This window comes from Mustela nigripes, chromosome 3 (genome assembly GCF_022355385.1).
Source record: "Mustela nigripes isolate SB6536 chromosome 3, MUSNIG.SB6536, whole genome shotgun sequence".
NCBI classification, from domain to species: domain Eukaryota; kingdom Metazoa; phylum Chordata; class Mammalia; order Carnivora; family Mustelidae; genus Mustela; species Mustela nigripes.
In genome coordinates, this window is record NC_081559.1 from 71,489,901 (window position 1) to 71,505,792 (window position 15,892).

A 15,892-nucleotide genomic window follows, 5' to 3' on the forward strand; every position below is an offset into this window, starting at 1 on the left:
TATTTATATCGTTAGTTAGTCCAATAAAAGCACTGGTTTCAGGTTCCTGCTGTTATTTTCTGTTTTGTAGCCCTGCCATTAACTAAGAATATGGCTTGGGGATTGAATCCCCTGGGCCTCAGTTGCTCTGCAGTTGAAGGGGGCCTTGCAGGGACAGGGGATGGTCAGGACCAGGCGGAGGGCAGAGGAAGCAGGTTTGGTGCAACCAGATGCAAACTGGAAGGGGAGTCAGCTCAGGGTTTAGTTGCAAAAGGGAACCTTCCTTTGTTAACTGTGTTCCCGTTGTGAAAACCTGGCTGGCATTTTCCAGGGTGAACTTAGACCCTTTGAAGCAGTGATTCTGTTTGTGAACCAGAGAGGTCTTCAGAATTTTTTTTTTTTTTTAATCAAAACATACTGCAACTCTCTCCAAAGGGAAAATGGTTTGATTTTCATACAAAAGGAAATAGAATGTAGCTCTAGAGTTGTTTGTATGTGTTGCACAGAGCGGAAGTGAAGAAAAACAAAAGCTGTACTTTGGATCATCTTTTTTATAAATAGTTTTAATTGTGTAGCTTAATTGATTAATTGATTGTTTTCCTAACACTCTAGAAAGGGCTATAAAGGAGCCCAGAATGAGAAAATGATGGTGGGAAACAGATTTATAGAGGTCGCTTGAATTAATGATATGGCGATCAGAAGATAACACAGGTGCGGGAACGTAACATACTGTGTAATTACCGGTGTTTCCAATGGAGTTCATGTGTAGTTACCCATGTAATAACAGACATTATTTCATAGTAGGTATGCAATTAGCTCATGTCATTGGTGTGTAGTGCACAAATGAAGCAAATCATTATTGTTGTTTCAACACTAAAAGATGAGGACATTTTGAGGACCAGTGGGCCTTTTTATCAGGCAGATCATCTTGTTAAGTTTGTCTAACGCATACATGCGGCAAGTAAATTTGAAAAATATTAACAGTCTGAGGCTTCCGTACCTACGCAAGCACTTAGATGTGTGGAGCAAGTAGCACTAAATAAAGGTATATTTGAGGACTGTGATTGAAATCAATGAGCCAATTTGGAAGTGTAAGCATCAGTAACGAAAAGTTATCACACCCTCATTGAGAGATAAGGACTGAATATTTATTCATTTTGCCCACAAAGATTTGTGGACCACTACCTGTGGGAGATAGACAGCTAAAGATTTAGGTCATGCCTCTATGCATTGGGTAGAAGCTGAGGATCCCAGAGATCTTGCCAATTGCAATATGGCAGAAGTAGGTGCCTGAAATGTCCACAACTCAAAGAGCCATCGGAAGTAAATAAAATAAACGATCTGTCTCTCCTAAATACAGGGAGATATATCCTTGAATTGTAGGACATCATCATTGGAACATTTCTAAGTCCCCAATACAGTGTTCTTTAGCACTGGGTGGATGGGCAGAGAAGACAGGAGAACAGCACTGTCTATGGAGACATCTGAAAAACAAGAACAATACTAGTACTTTAGAATTTATTAATTATTTCCTTACACATTATCACATTTGATGTTCAAGTCTAATTTGTGGAGCAGGTAGGCTCTATTTTCAGATATGGTAACTGACTCTCAAAGGGCTCACGTGGCTGGCCCAAGGTTGCTTCTTGACAAAATGGCAGCCTCGGGTCTTGTCACACTTAATCCAGTACAATTTCGCTACATAAAGCCTGAGAGAAGCTATATAAAACAAATGGCCCTACTCTCTGCCAGTTTTAACTTTTTATCATTCTGTGACAAGTGTCGAACTGTGGATTCTAGAGAGGAAAGGAGCTAAGATAAAGAAAGACGTCTGTCACAGATGAAGTAGGCGGCGTGTGGGAGGAGTTGCGGAGAGAATGACAGAGACAAGCAGGCTGAGGAGATGGCGGAGGGGTGGGAAGTGTGGAGGGTGGAGGGTGCAGCAACCGGGGTCAGAGAAAATGCCAGGCCCAGAGGAAAAAGTAAGGAGCCAATGGGAAATATGCACTGAGTGGTGGACAGTACCTGGATGGTGGAGGCCTTGCATGCAAGCTGGGGAGTTTGTCTGTAAGAAAGTGAAGAACCACTGAGAGGTTTTGAGTAGGAGAATGATGCCATTAAAATGACTGTTGTGAGGATTAGTCTAGTAGTGTGCAAGAAAAAGTAGCTCTTGTTGGCAAAGACACAGTTATGAGACCACAGCATTTGTCCAAACATGAGGGAGAAACTAATACTGCTCAAGAGAATATACAACCACAAGGCTTTAATAATTCTCTGGTGAATTAGAAAAACGATTTTCAAATGTTCTGGAGTATTCAAATAAATCAGTCACAGCTGCTCCCCCTTCTTGAGAAATAGCGCCAAATTAAACTTGGCTTTCAGCAGACATGAAAAGCAAAATTAAGCAATCATCTAAAATCCAGGGCAATGCCCTATACTTAAAAGGTGCTCGATAAATTTTTCTTACAATTTTGATGAAAATATTATCCAATTCAAGCAAGAAAAATTATATTCCTCTAGACAACCAGCTTTTTCAGATATCAATACTTTTGTTAAAATATGATTTATAAGGCTGCCTTAACTTATATGTATTTTAAATGTATATAGTAAATGAATGCTAAATCTGGAGGCAAATTGATTTTTTCTTCATGAGCTAAGTGATATGGTAGGAGGAATAAAGGAATAAAGTAAGGCTTTGAGTCTAGAATCTTTATTGTTGAGAATTCCATAAAACTTTGGTATTTGCTAAGGCTCACAATTTCAATTGACTGAACCAGATAACCTTAACATAAGTAAGCTTTATGATTCCTGGAGAACCTTGGGCTAAATTATGAACTAAGATAAATGAGCTTTTAGGGATACCTGATTCACCAGTGTAAATTGTCACTGGCTGGGAGAACTTGATGAGTGGGTTCCTTAACATCTCCAGGCCTCAGTTTTCTCATCTGGGAAATGGGAGTGATAATAGCAACACTTGCCCTCACGAATAAACTAGGCAAATGCTAGTCACTCTTGAGACTCATTCCCTAACTCCCTGAGTGCCCCCTGCACCCTGCAGTGCCCAGTGCCTCCATATTGTCCTCTGGGCCACACTGCATTCTCCCCTCACCCTTATTAAAGGTTACCTGTCCTAAGTTCCCCCTCATCCTATTCAGTGTCCTAATTTTGGCTACACTCTTAACCTGTAGCATGCTAAGATGCTAATGAATGTTAATATATCTATTTACCAGCTCTTCCAGACCCCTTGTTTGCATTTTTAAAAAGCCTTAAGCCAACAGCGAACACGGTATTAATTTTAGGGTTTTCAATCGGCTACTCAGGAAGATTCTGGAAGGAGAGAAGGAAGGTGGGTCCAAGTGCTACCTATACTAATAAGGCAGACTCTGGGCAGAGTCTGACTTCCTGGCAGTCCCTCAGTGGCTCCATAATCAACACCTGATTGTGTTGTGGCTGCTACAACCGTGAGCCAATTTCCCTGCCAAGGTTGGTCCTATACACGGGAGCAGTTTTCTGGTTAATAAAATATGCCACCATCCCTCTCACATTCAGCCAATGGGAAAGTTGCCCTCAGTGGGTTCAGTAGGTATGCTTCCTACAGGTTTTATAGCTCAGGGCTGTGTTCTGGCATCTCCTGTCCCAGCTGCACTAAGGGCCCACTGGGTCTCCTCCCGCATTTCCAAACGCAGGCATTTAATCCACAGCCGTGTTTCCCATCGCCGGCAAAGGGAGCTGCTCTGCCTCCCTGCATGACGGGCTCTTTCCACTCAAACCAATTGTGGCACTTGTCTCCCTCGGCCCTGGCGCCTACCTACAGCTGTGCTCACTGGAGTGAGACTGTAATTTGCTACAGCATGCCAGGGTATTAATAGACAATTATTTATTGCAAATCGGAACCATTTATACTGTTTACTGGCTGACACAATGTAAAATTTTGATCCAAATGTTAATGTGTCCATGACATTGCATAATTCTGTTCCGTGCCATGGTTTTTCTCTTCTAAATGAATCGAATTGTGCGGTACGAGGAAATGGCATTTTTAATGGATGAATGATTTACAGCCTCAAACTTAGAAGGCTATTATTTGTGTAACTAAGGGAGAATTGACTAATTGTGATAACGCAGCAAATTAGACAAATTTAGGATTGTACTGGGAATAAATTTGTAGGGAGAAAACGAGAATAACTCGCTGAGTTTTTAAAGGGTAACTGATAAATCTCACTTTAGCTTTACAGGTCAGTTGTATTTTGGGGGCGGGGGAAGGGGGGAGACCAGGTACCTTTGAGGCCAAACAGACTTATAAATATTCAATTGAGTAGAACATAGATAAAAATTACCTCTTCATAAAGAACCATATGTGTAGGAAAGAGTACTTCCAATTCTCCAAATGTTTACTGAAATTGCCTACACAAATGTTTTCAGCAGTTGGGTGGAAACAAAGAGCTTTACAGTTATGTGGTTTCCATGAAAAAGACACCAATTTTAGCATATTTACCTTCTATTTGTTGAGCATGCAACAAACACATTGCCAGGGAAGAATGATTTCCTAATGGAGATCGTCATGATTTTTCAAAATAAAAAATGTGTATCAGCAAAAATCATATTTCTTTCTTTCTGCGATATTCCTCTTAGGTTGTTTTATATTGATTCCTGTTATTCTGTTACTTTGGCCCGCAGAGAGATTGTTAAGATAAAAAGTGCCTCAAGGCAGCTCTAATTAAATCTCCGAGAAGTGAGCTGGGATATCTGAACACAAGGACATTCGAAGTAAAGATGCCTTTAATCCTTCAGTCCGGGTGGCTCTCACAAATTCACGATGAGAGAACACGGATTGGGGTGGGGGGGTTGCTCTAAGAATCCTAATAAAATATTTGTGTGTCCTTCCCGATCATACACAAAACGGCCTTCTCTTCTCTGGCAGGCCCGCTGACTTAGTTTCCCCTCCTGCCCCTGCTGCCAGACTCACTCCTCCAGACTGTTCTCCACATCCTTCTAAACCATGTGCTTGCCCTGCTTCTCTGCTGCTGAAGTTCATTCCCTAAATGGTCAAGATAAAGCACGAACGCTTGGGCTAGGGGCACTCAGGGCCTCTGAACCTCACCCCCGATTCCCTTCTGCCCCGCTCTTTCTCTCAGCCTTTCACCCTGTCCATGAACCAGACGCTCCAGGGGACTTGTAGTCCTTGGAACAGACCACGTGCTTATCTCTCTCACCTTTGCACATCCCTATTCCTCTGCTTTGTGTGCCCTCTTCACTCTGCTCGGCTGGCACTGATGCTCCCAGGGTGGGTTCAGGCAACATCCCTGGGAAGGCTCTGCTGAGCCCTGAGTGGGTCGGCTGCCCCACTCAAGGCGCCTCCACACCCAGCTGGGAGCCGTGGTTCCTTAAGCAGCATCCAGGACCAGAAGCTCCTGGAGGACATGCCTTGTCTTCTTTGCTGGACTGGGCCACAAACTAAACCCTCGGTCCATGTATGTGGAATAAATGAAACCCCCGTTTAATACCCATGGGTTGATCCATAAAGTGAAGTTGTACTCACTGGTAAAAATGAAGACAGTACTATTTACTTTAATGCTGTGAGGATCGAGGGAGATTGTGCCAAGGCTCAAAGGCACAGAGACGACTCAGCAATGGTGCTGGGACTGTCACTTCAAAAGAGCTACACCTTAGCTCTTACTCTTCAGCATCTTCTGTGGCACCTGTTGGGAAGGCCTCATAGAGTAGAAGCCTTAGCTGAATGTGGCCAAAGCTTATTTCCAAATGAGGACACAATATACCCATTACTGTCAATGTTGATTGGGAATTAATACTTGGGAAGGCCTCAGTACTAGTAGGCTTAAATTCGGGTCTTTTTGAAATGGTAAGAACTCAAGGACAGAAACCACAGCTTATGCTTTACAGGTACTTAGAGACTTTTCAGTTGAATTTGAATTGGAGAATTCAAAAAAATCTGATTTATTTGTCCAGCACATAGTTATTGTGTTTTTGTATAGACTGTTGGCTCTATCCATCTTTTCTTCCATGGACCTCCATCTAGAATGGAAAAAGGTCTGGGGAAAATGGAAAGCAGTAACCAACTGCAGCAGTGTAGACAATAGTGATGTAATCACTGGTTGAAATTGGTTCAGACGTCAGTATTAATGGCACTGGCTGTGTCAGAGTGAAGGACCAAACGGCATTGCTATAACTTACATGATAAATGAAGCCAAGACTACTGCCCACCATATTCATAATGGACCCCAGGGTATGTCACAGTTAAGAATTTGAATTGTAAAATTAGACAGACCTGGACAGCTGTGCGATTTCATACAAATTACTTAGCCTTTCAGATTCTTCAGCCATGTCATGGGGATTACAAACCCTACTTCGGGAGATTGCTTTGCGGGTCAATTAAGATAACGCATACAAAACACTTAACCCAGTAAGAACTCCAAAAAGATGGTTAGTTTTGTTATCACTTGGAAGATAAATCATGGAACATGTAGCATTCTAAAATACATTAAGGATACCTGTTTGAGAGGGAAGATTTTTTTTTTATTGACTCAATTGAATGTCCAGCCCATGATCACCGGTGAGTGCGACCATGCCCTCCTCTGGAACTGCAAAAAAATGGGGCATTAAACACACATGCAAGAAATAAGATGACAGATCCCAAGATCCTAAGTATACCAACGAAAGGAGAAATTTCACTTTTCTTATAAATAATCAGCCACAAGTCTCAGTACTTGTGACATTCCTTGGTCTAGCTTTCTTTGCTATCAAGCAAAATCAGAATGTAGAAATATTTTTAAAAAAAGGGGGGGGGTGCCTGGGTGGCTCTGTTGAACTGCTGCCTTAGGCTCAGGTCATGATCCTGGAGTTCTGGGATCAAGTCCAGCATCGGGCACCCTGCTGGGCAGGGAGTTTGCTTCTCCCTCTGACCTCTCCCCCGTCATGCTCTCTCTCTCTCAAATAAATAAAATCTTTTAAAAAAATTAAAATTAAAAAAAGGAAAGACTTTTTTTAGACTTTAAGAGAGTAGTCTGGCTCAGGCCTCTGCATTCAGGAAGAGCCTCAGATGAATTTTTGAGCATTTTTTCCAATCTAACCAAGAAGACACACTGATAGAGTTGGAAAAAAAACCCACATCAGACAAATTTCAAGCTGGGTCCCTATACTGGAGACTGGAGCACACTGTGAAGAAATCTTATTTGCACATCCCTTCAGTATCTTTGGAAAACACAATTGTCTTGTCTGAAATACCTCATGTTAAAGGCATTAAATTTGTTAATTTCATTAATTGAAAATAATGTTCTATAACCCTGCTTAGATTCCTCTTCAATTTTTAATACTCAGATCCTCTAAAAATAGAAGGAACCTGGGCCACCATCTTGCCATATAAGGGATCATGCCCTTTCTAACTCACTCACGTGGTCAATGCCTGATTTTGATCAACAGAAGGAAACTACCCCCTTTTCATATTAAAAGGATTTATTTTACTCTCATCCCATTCAAAAAGAGAAGCCATAAGCAGAAATATATCGATTAAAAGCCGGTTTTTAATTGTGTTCAATGGAAGAATTCCTTGGGAGTTGCATAGGGCTGCCTCACTAATGTACACCAAGAGGAATTCAGATTTTATATTATTTGTTCTAAACCAGAACATTTTACTTATTATTCATAATACATGTTGAAAGCAGACACCAAAATGGCTCATTTGGAGCCTTTTTGTGCTCGCCTGCTAATGCACATTAATGCCAGTACACATTCTGTATTACAGATCCATAAAATGCATTTGCATAATATTGAAATTATAATCCCAAATGTGTAGTAAAAACCTTTATGAAAAATTGTTACTGCTCAGCTAGTATACAGTGGCTAATTTTTAATCTTCAGCCTCTCAGCTGCGAGTAAAGATAGGGTCTTCTTTAAATAAAAATCTCAGGAGTAGGAGCCTGGAACTGAACTCTCCTCTCTTTTTAAGTAGGGTATTTTTAGTTAGGGGAATATAATATCTAACGGCTAAACATTTGCCTTTCTGGTGATTCTGGCCTTTTGTGAGCTGATGTCTTGACTTTGTAAATTAAGTTGAAAAATATCTCTAATTTACCTGCCTTGTATCAGTAATGGGAAGAAAGGCCCCTCCTTCCTAGTTAGTGAAGAGCCTTCTGGAATAGAATCCAAATGTCTGGGATGGCAAATATTTTAGCAGAGAATACCCCTGGCCACTGTTTCTTGGAGGCCATCTCTGTGTTCGGTAGTGTGATAGAGTCTTGATTAAATTAAAACAAAACCTCATAATAATTCAATGACATAGACACACATTCCTCATCATGAGACAGTCTAGAGAGTGTAGGCACTTGCCAGGGTCTCTCAGAGGGAGACCCACGTCTGTTAGGTCCCGTGTCTCAACTGCTACCTCCAACAACAGTATTAAATACAGATGTTTGATACTTTAAGTGATTCCACAACTGTGCTTTTAAATGATTTCCAGAGAGTTCTAGATGAGACTTTCCTAGATTAACGTCACTGAGTTGCCTCATCACCTAGGCTATACTGAGGGGAACCCTCCCTAATGGTTGGCTGAACACTCACCTTGTGCCCAGTGGGGCCAGGGAATGGGCTTGCCTTTCCTCTGTGGAGCTTGGTCATCTTTTGGCCGCTAGCCCCTCTTATTGTTTCACGTAATCCTCAGCAGAAGTTCATTCTCTGTGCAACCCCAGGCAGTTCCACACAATTCACATTTATGTCATGACCAAACTGGGAAACAAGGATGCGTTCTCCAATACTCATTCACCAGGATGTATCTCCTTCTTCCCCTCTCTCTCTCTCTCAATTTACAGCTAGAGGAAGGAGAAGAGGAAACCGGCGTCAAACCGTCCCAGCCCCACCACAGGTCGGCCAACCTAGACTAGTGGCTCCTTGACAAGGACCAAGAGAGAACTGGACATAAGACTGAATCAATCCCCTACTTTATTTGGGGGATTGTGGTCTGGACAAAAAAGTTTTATTACCCTAGTCACTTACACTATTTAATTTTAATCGGTATTACATGCAAATTCAAAAGGTCTAATCATTCACCGGTTACTTTTTATGCAATGGGAAGCATAATTTCTACCTGTTAAAACAAGCACTGGCATATTATACATGATCTTCTGCACCTTTTTTTTCATTCTTTAGTATCTTAGAAATCCCTTTTTACAGGGATATAGAGCTGCCTCTTTCTTGTAATAGCTATGTGCCTTAACTCATTTAATCAGTCTTCTTTTGATGGATATTTAAGTTGTTTCCAATTATTTGCTATTACAAACGTTGCTGCAATAAGTCAGTAATTCATACTTCATTTCGAAACGTGTAAATAGATGTGTAAGATCAAGTCCCGGAAATGTAATCACAGGGACACTGGGAATGCATCCTTTTAATTTTGGTAGATTTTGAAACATTGTCCACCATAGGAAGTGGCCCAATTTACACTCTCCCCTACCCCAGCCTCACACCAGCAAGGCAGGAGTGCGTCTTGGCTTAACCTTTTCAGTCAGCGGTTTCTGGGAGGTGGGGACTGGGACTTGAGAGAAGATGGAGTCAGAGGTGGGCAGGACAGAGGCCTGGCTATGTGGAGGGCAGCTGGTCTACCAGCTTGTTTCCCAGGCATGTGACAGAATGAGGAAGACTGGGAAACTCTTATTCATTTCAAACTACTCCTAAATAAACTCAAACATATGGGTCTTCTGTCTGCTGAGAAAAGTCTCCAGGAGGTAAATTCCACAGCCTTTTTGGGTAAACTATTTGGACTTCTCACAACTCTTCCTTATTAGACATAAGGACATTTTTCCTTATGTCTAATATAAATCTTTCTCACATACATCCACTTGTGAAAAACGTGTGCTAACATTACCCCAAAGCCATGAAAGTTCAGCTGGTTAGACAACACGATGCTCTAATTTCACGGCTAAAGTATGTATCCTCCTTTAAAAAACAAAAAAACAAAACACACACACACACACATCCCCTAAATCACTTGAGAAACTTTTAATGCAAATGCAAGGGATAGCATGAATGTTTTTATCTTACCCTGCATTGAACTTACTGTGTGGGGTCGTGTACTTGAAAATGTTGCCACGCTCTCCTCTTTTACCCTCCTCGTGTATAATAATCCCAGAGTTACGATACTCTCTCGTTAGATGCTGATTAACATATAGCTTTCCTAACAACGCTTCCAAAATCACTTCTGCTAAACAAGAAACTGTCGCTGTGACAAAGAGGCTTGCAGGTTATTTCCGAGTGTATCTTTCTTCTTCTGTCTAGATACAATAACTATTTTAGGAACATTTGGCATCCAAAAAATCCCAGCATTGTGCAAATTAAAACATCTGCTTATACTTTGACACCCTCATTCTTCAAAGGTTAGTTGGATTTGCGGTTGCTTTGTTCAACAAGACTGCTCTTAGAGCCCAAGGATGCACATTTAATTATTGGGAAGATATGTTTGACAGAGCTGTGGGGGAAAAAAATTACCCTTCATATTCAGACCAGCATTAACATTTTTATAGAAGGAGATTGCCTGAGAGTCAAAGAAGGGGGAAACTCCAGGAAAATAAATATGAATCTATTTGGTCACTGGTCCTCTTTTACTGATTTATAAGACACCAACCAATGACTCTTTGCTCTGTTGCCTAGAACTCATCACTTTGCTCTCACACTGGCATTTCTGATTTCTTCAGAGGCTAAAGACAGCAAAGTAAACTCTGCTTCCAACAATAAATAACAGAGGGAGTTATTCTTTTCATTCAAGCAGGCTTTAGATCACAGCAGACAGCTACAACCAGGTGCATTTAGCTACATCTGTCATTGCCACGAATGCAAAACATGTAAAGAATCTGCCGCACACGGGTCTCCAGGCAGCCAATCCACCCTCATCGGTATTCGTCCAGTCCCAACCATGGCAGAGCTGTTGTCAACCAACACCAGGAGGAAGGGCTGAGGTGCCCGTAGGCATGGCACCATCTCCTAATTGGTTTGTTTGTTTACACAGGTCACTGGTGCCAGGTAGCAGCCTGTACCCTGGAAGTCTTTCCGTATCTCAGGCCAAAGACTGGTAATCTCCCCGGGCAACGCCGAGATAACACATGTCAGGAGGCGGCAGTGGCTGGTAAACCAACTCATCACCCACCTCGTCCCACTGCCCCTTCCGGCCCCCTCCTGTTGCAGTCTTCTCCATGCCATTCCAGAAGCCACAGACCTTTGGTGGACCAGGAGGGAAGGCAGAGGGATGGGGAATGCAGAACACATGCAGCAAGAGGTATCTGGTGAGGCAGAACCCAGCAGGTGAACAATGACTCATTTAGAAACGTGCAGCTGGGGTGTGTTATTTGCATACCAGGGACCTTTTGTTAAAGTGGCTTCGTGCAGTGTGGGCGCAGCAGCAGGGGTGGGGGAAACACATGAATCCCCCTACAGAGCAGAGTCACTTCCCATCTAATTTGGGCACAAGTTGAGAGAAGGCGCTCTCATCGGGAACCTGCTGCAGAGAAGCTGCGAGGTTCTGAGATTTATTTTCCTTCTGCCGAGTATATTATTTCCAAACTTGCCTTTTCAAGATCTTGCAAACTCCCTGGAAAAATGACTTAACAATGTAATGAAAACAACAGTGAAACAAAAGCCGCTGTTGATGAGGGACAGAGGTAAGGCTGGGTTTGAAATGAGTGACGAACCTCGTAATGAGGTGTGCAGCTTTGTGTATGAAGCGATTTCTCTCCGGTACTTTTCCAGATGTGATGGAATACATTTATTTTGGTGCTCATCTGAACTGAAATAATACAAATGAGATACTAAAAAGATATCATTACGTGCAGAAGTAGGCGAAGAATTTAGAATCCCAGTTCTACAAGTTAACAGCTGTGCGCCCAGCAATTTCGAAACAGCCTCGAGTCTGCAGGTTGCCCAGGAACCTCTGTCAAGCTCGTATGGACCAGCGATGATCTACGTGTGAATCCTGCATGTTGATAGCTCAAGTCTACTTTATTTCGGGCAAAAATAAATAGCTGGTAGTAAGAAGTCTGTCTGCACCGAGAGCCTGTGCTACCACTGAATGCAGCCGCTGTGGTGGTGCAATAAAACGGGATGAGTTTTCAACTAGCAGATGGTACCCTGTACAGTGCCTGAAATAAAATGGAGAATTAGGGTGCCCTAAGGTGTGCACAGGAAAGGCAATTACATGAAATAAATGGGCCTCAGGCCTACAGGATGCTCAAGTATGCTACACAGGAGACAAATAGTACATCTGGTGAACAGATTTTATCACACACTGGAAAGCCATAAAGCACACCGTTGAATATCCGATCCCCATCTCACAATGACATTTTACCTGTGTTGGTATTCAGTGCTGTTTATTTTAAAAGGTGCTGTAATCTCAATGATGTGTTTTAAAAGCCTCCTTAACACGGTTTTCTACTATGTACAATTTGGGGGAGGGGGACAGACACAAACCACGCAATGAGAATTTTGTGGACGAATAGCCGCTCTGGTGGGACGAGATGAGGTTTTGATTTCATTTACCCCATTGCTGATGTGACTTTGGTAATAGGATTATACTTGTCAGCACTCCCTGTTTGGGAAAATGCCAACATATTTTTAATACTAGTTCCCACATCTCCATTTCATTGTCTGTAACCTCGCTAGAGTTTCCCTCCCTGCCCCCCCCACCCTTTTTCTTAATGTTCAAAGAAAAAGCGATCAGAGGTGGTGAGGGTTTGCAAGGAGAATTTGTTGGCATGGAGCCCCTTCTCCTTTCTTCCTCCACAAACGCAAAATGCTTTCTGTTTGAATATTGTGTGTTCCTTTTCTATTGTTAAAAAAAAAAAAAAAAAAGACTGAGGAGCACGTAACATTCATTATTGTTTTAAGAGTTGCTGTAATAAAATCCTCTCAGTACTTAAAGATAGTTTTAGTGTCCCTCCTAGGATTCATTCTGGCTTTCATAATTGGGTAATTGCATCCCCTCCCCCACCAATAAATATTTTCACCCAATTAAGTTTAAAACTATAATAAATTTTAAAGAATTATAGTCTAAAAATTCATACCCTAGAACCAGTACTAAGTATGAATATTTATCTTAAGCCACAGAGCAGTGCAGCCTGTTTATGGGGTCTCTAGCTTCTGCACCATGTCCGAGGGTCAAGAGCTGCCATCCGCAGTGTGGCCTCCCCCGGGGTGGCCTGGAGATGCAGCGGCAGCTGCAGGGAGCTGGGGCATGGTTTTCAGACACAAGATCCTTTGCTTCCACCTTCCAGTCCTTTGTTTCCAGACAGCATTCTTCGACCACTCACTCCTTCATCCACTCAGCCATTCTCACTCGTTCCCTGGTTCATTCATTTGTCCATTCCTCTGAGCACGGGGCGGGGCCCACGAGGAACCAGGTGGCTGCCTGTACAGAGCCTACCTTCCTCTCCCTCCCCTTCGCTCCACACAGCCGTGTGTCCACATCAGGGTCGCAGGGCTAGCTTGCATGTAAACCCCCTGTAGCACAAGAGCACAGGCTCTCGATGGTAAAGGGCAACTCGGTGACACGGTCCCCTGACTGCATCGTTCAGATGTAGAGTAAATGCACACAAGTTCACAGTCCAAGAGTCAGATTCCAAGCTCGGCCCACTAAAGGCACACAACCTCTGTTTCTTCCTTAACAGAATAGGAATACAATCAAGCCAGTAATGCTCGGGGCCCTGGAACCAGCAGCCCCTACGAACGGGTCCCATTTGCACGGTGAAAGCTGAAGTTGGGCAGAAAGGGAGAGAGCAGGAGAGACTCAGGACAACCAGAGCAGGAGTGAGAAGCCAGGAATGACTACTAAGGCAAGAAAGAGAATCAAAAGGAGAAGCTCAGTTGGCCCAGCCCAGGTGAGGAGAGGAAGGACCCAGAGCTCTGGGAAAAGGCTAATCCTGAGGGCCTCATCAGGGAGATGCACCTCACGGCTCCAGTCCACCTTCTTTCCTCATACTGGCTGCGTCCTTCCATCCACTCTGTCCCCACGCCAACCCCAAATGCCTAGACGTGCTCTTTCCTGGTCATGTCTTCTGCCTCCACCATCAAAGCTTAACTACCTCTACCCTGTCGCCCTCTAAGCGCATGGCGCTGTGCTTCAGAACTGGGCTTCAGATGAGAGGTCATGAGAGAATAATTCCTTGAAAACACAAGGGCAGTGGTGCTCAGTCCCCAGGTGATAGCATTTAAGGTACCAAATCCTATTAAGGTCGACCAAGCCGCTGATAATACCAAGTTGGTGGTGAGGAGGGGGAGCTCTATACAGGGGCGCCTGGGTGGCTCAGTCATTACGCATCTGCCTTTGGCTGGGGTCATGATCCCAGGGTCCTGGGATGGAGCCCCGAGTCAGGCTCCCTGCTCAGCAAGAGGCCTGCTTCTCGCTGTCTCACTCCCCCTGCTTGTGTTCTCTCTCTCGCTGTGTCAAATAAATAGATGAAATCTTAAAAAATAACTAACTAAATAAAGCTCTATATAAATGTCAAGAATTTCTGAAAACATCGAGAGGGAAGTTGTTTTAAAAATCCAAGACTGAGACCTGAAAACATATCAGAATCTTGTCACCTTTGCTCTTCACGTACCTTTCTGATAGTCTGGGGGGGCTTGGTGGTGGCAACTCAGGTTTACAGAGAGAAAAGATCCTGAATTTTGAAGTGTAACAGCTGAGCTGGAACTAAAACCAATCGGGTATGCGGCTCATGATTTCCTATGCAGAGCTGATGGAGATAATGGCAATAATACTTCGTGTCATTTTCACTCTCATATATTTCAGTTGATTTCAAAGATTTCATTTGGGGAAATAAAAGTAGTGTGTTTTTTAAAAAAACAGTCTAAAAAAAAGTAGGGAAAGATGACAGGGAAGAATTTGAGGGGAATCTCATTTGTATCTGGATTCAATTTGGACTGTATGCAGATTTTTCATCAGTTCTTGATAAGCAGCACCACTAAACTGCAGGCAAGGCTGGAGGGTGACGTGGACAGTTGTACGTTTCTAGGAAGCTAGGAGGGAAGTGTGTGCTGGCAGGGGGTCTTGTTATGACGTGTGTATGTTTTCAATGCTGTTTCTCCAAGGGCGGCTTGGGCCATGGGGACTGCTTGCTGCCAGATGCCTGTTGTGTCACCTGCTCCAAGGTCAGTCTTGGCTGAAGAAGGGACCAGTCCATGGGGCACCTGGGTGTCTCAGTCAGTTAAGTATCAGACTCTTGATTTCTGCTCAGGTCTTGAATTCAGGGTCATGATATCGAGCCTCACCTTGGGCTCCACACTAAGTGTGGGGTCTGCTTGAGATTCTCTCTTTTCCTCTCCCTCTGTCCCTCCACCCCTGCTCAGCCTCATTCTTTCACTGTCTTAAAAAATAAAATAAAACAAAAAAGAAGGGCTCTGTCCAGAATTAGCCAAGGTTGCAGGGAGCTACCCCTGTCTCCCAACCAGATGGAAGTAGCCTGAACATGTGTGGAGAAAGGTCGTTTCTATGGTAGCTGTCACTAGGCACCCTGCCAGGGAGGCTGTCTGGGACGTAGTGGACTGAAGGCAAGATGTCACCGTCTCTGTCCTACCCCGCTGCCTCTGTAGTCGGTTCCCAGAGCACGGCCCCCCAACACGGTTGCCCCGGCTTCCCAGAGCACGGCCCCCCAACTTGCCGGCTACCGCACGTGTGGACAGGTGGAACTCCCACTGCTGTTGTTCTCCGGCTGTGGAACCCCAGCAAGTTATTTCCACCCTTTAAACCTCAGTTCTCTGCTCTATGAAGTGGGCATGAAGTAGAAGTACTTTCATCACGAGACTGTGATGAGAACAAATGAAGTAATCCAAAGAACGTGCAAAGTACAATGGCTGGCTCCCAGGAATAGCTCAACAATTTTTAGCTCTTCTTCCCAAGAATAACTCTGTAGGCAAGGTTAAG

General features: G+C 43.4%; 1 pseudogene; it reads right to left on the bottom strand.

Annotated features, from left to right (window-relative positions):
- Window positions 1–11,035: 11,035 nt before the first annotated feature.
- The window catches only part of LOC132014484 (tissue alpha-L-fucosidase-like), a 46,193-nt pseudogene continuing 41,336 nt past the window's right edge, over window positions 11,036–15,892 (bottom strand).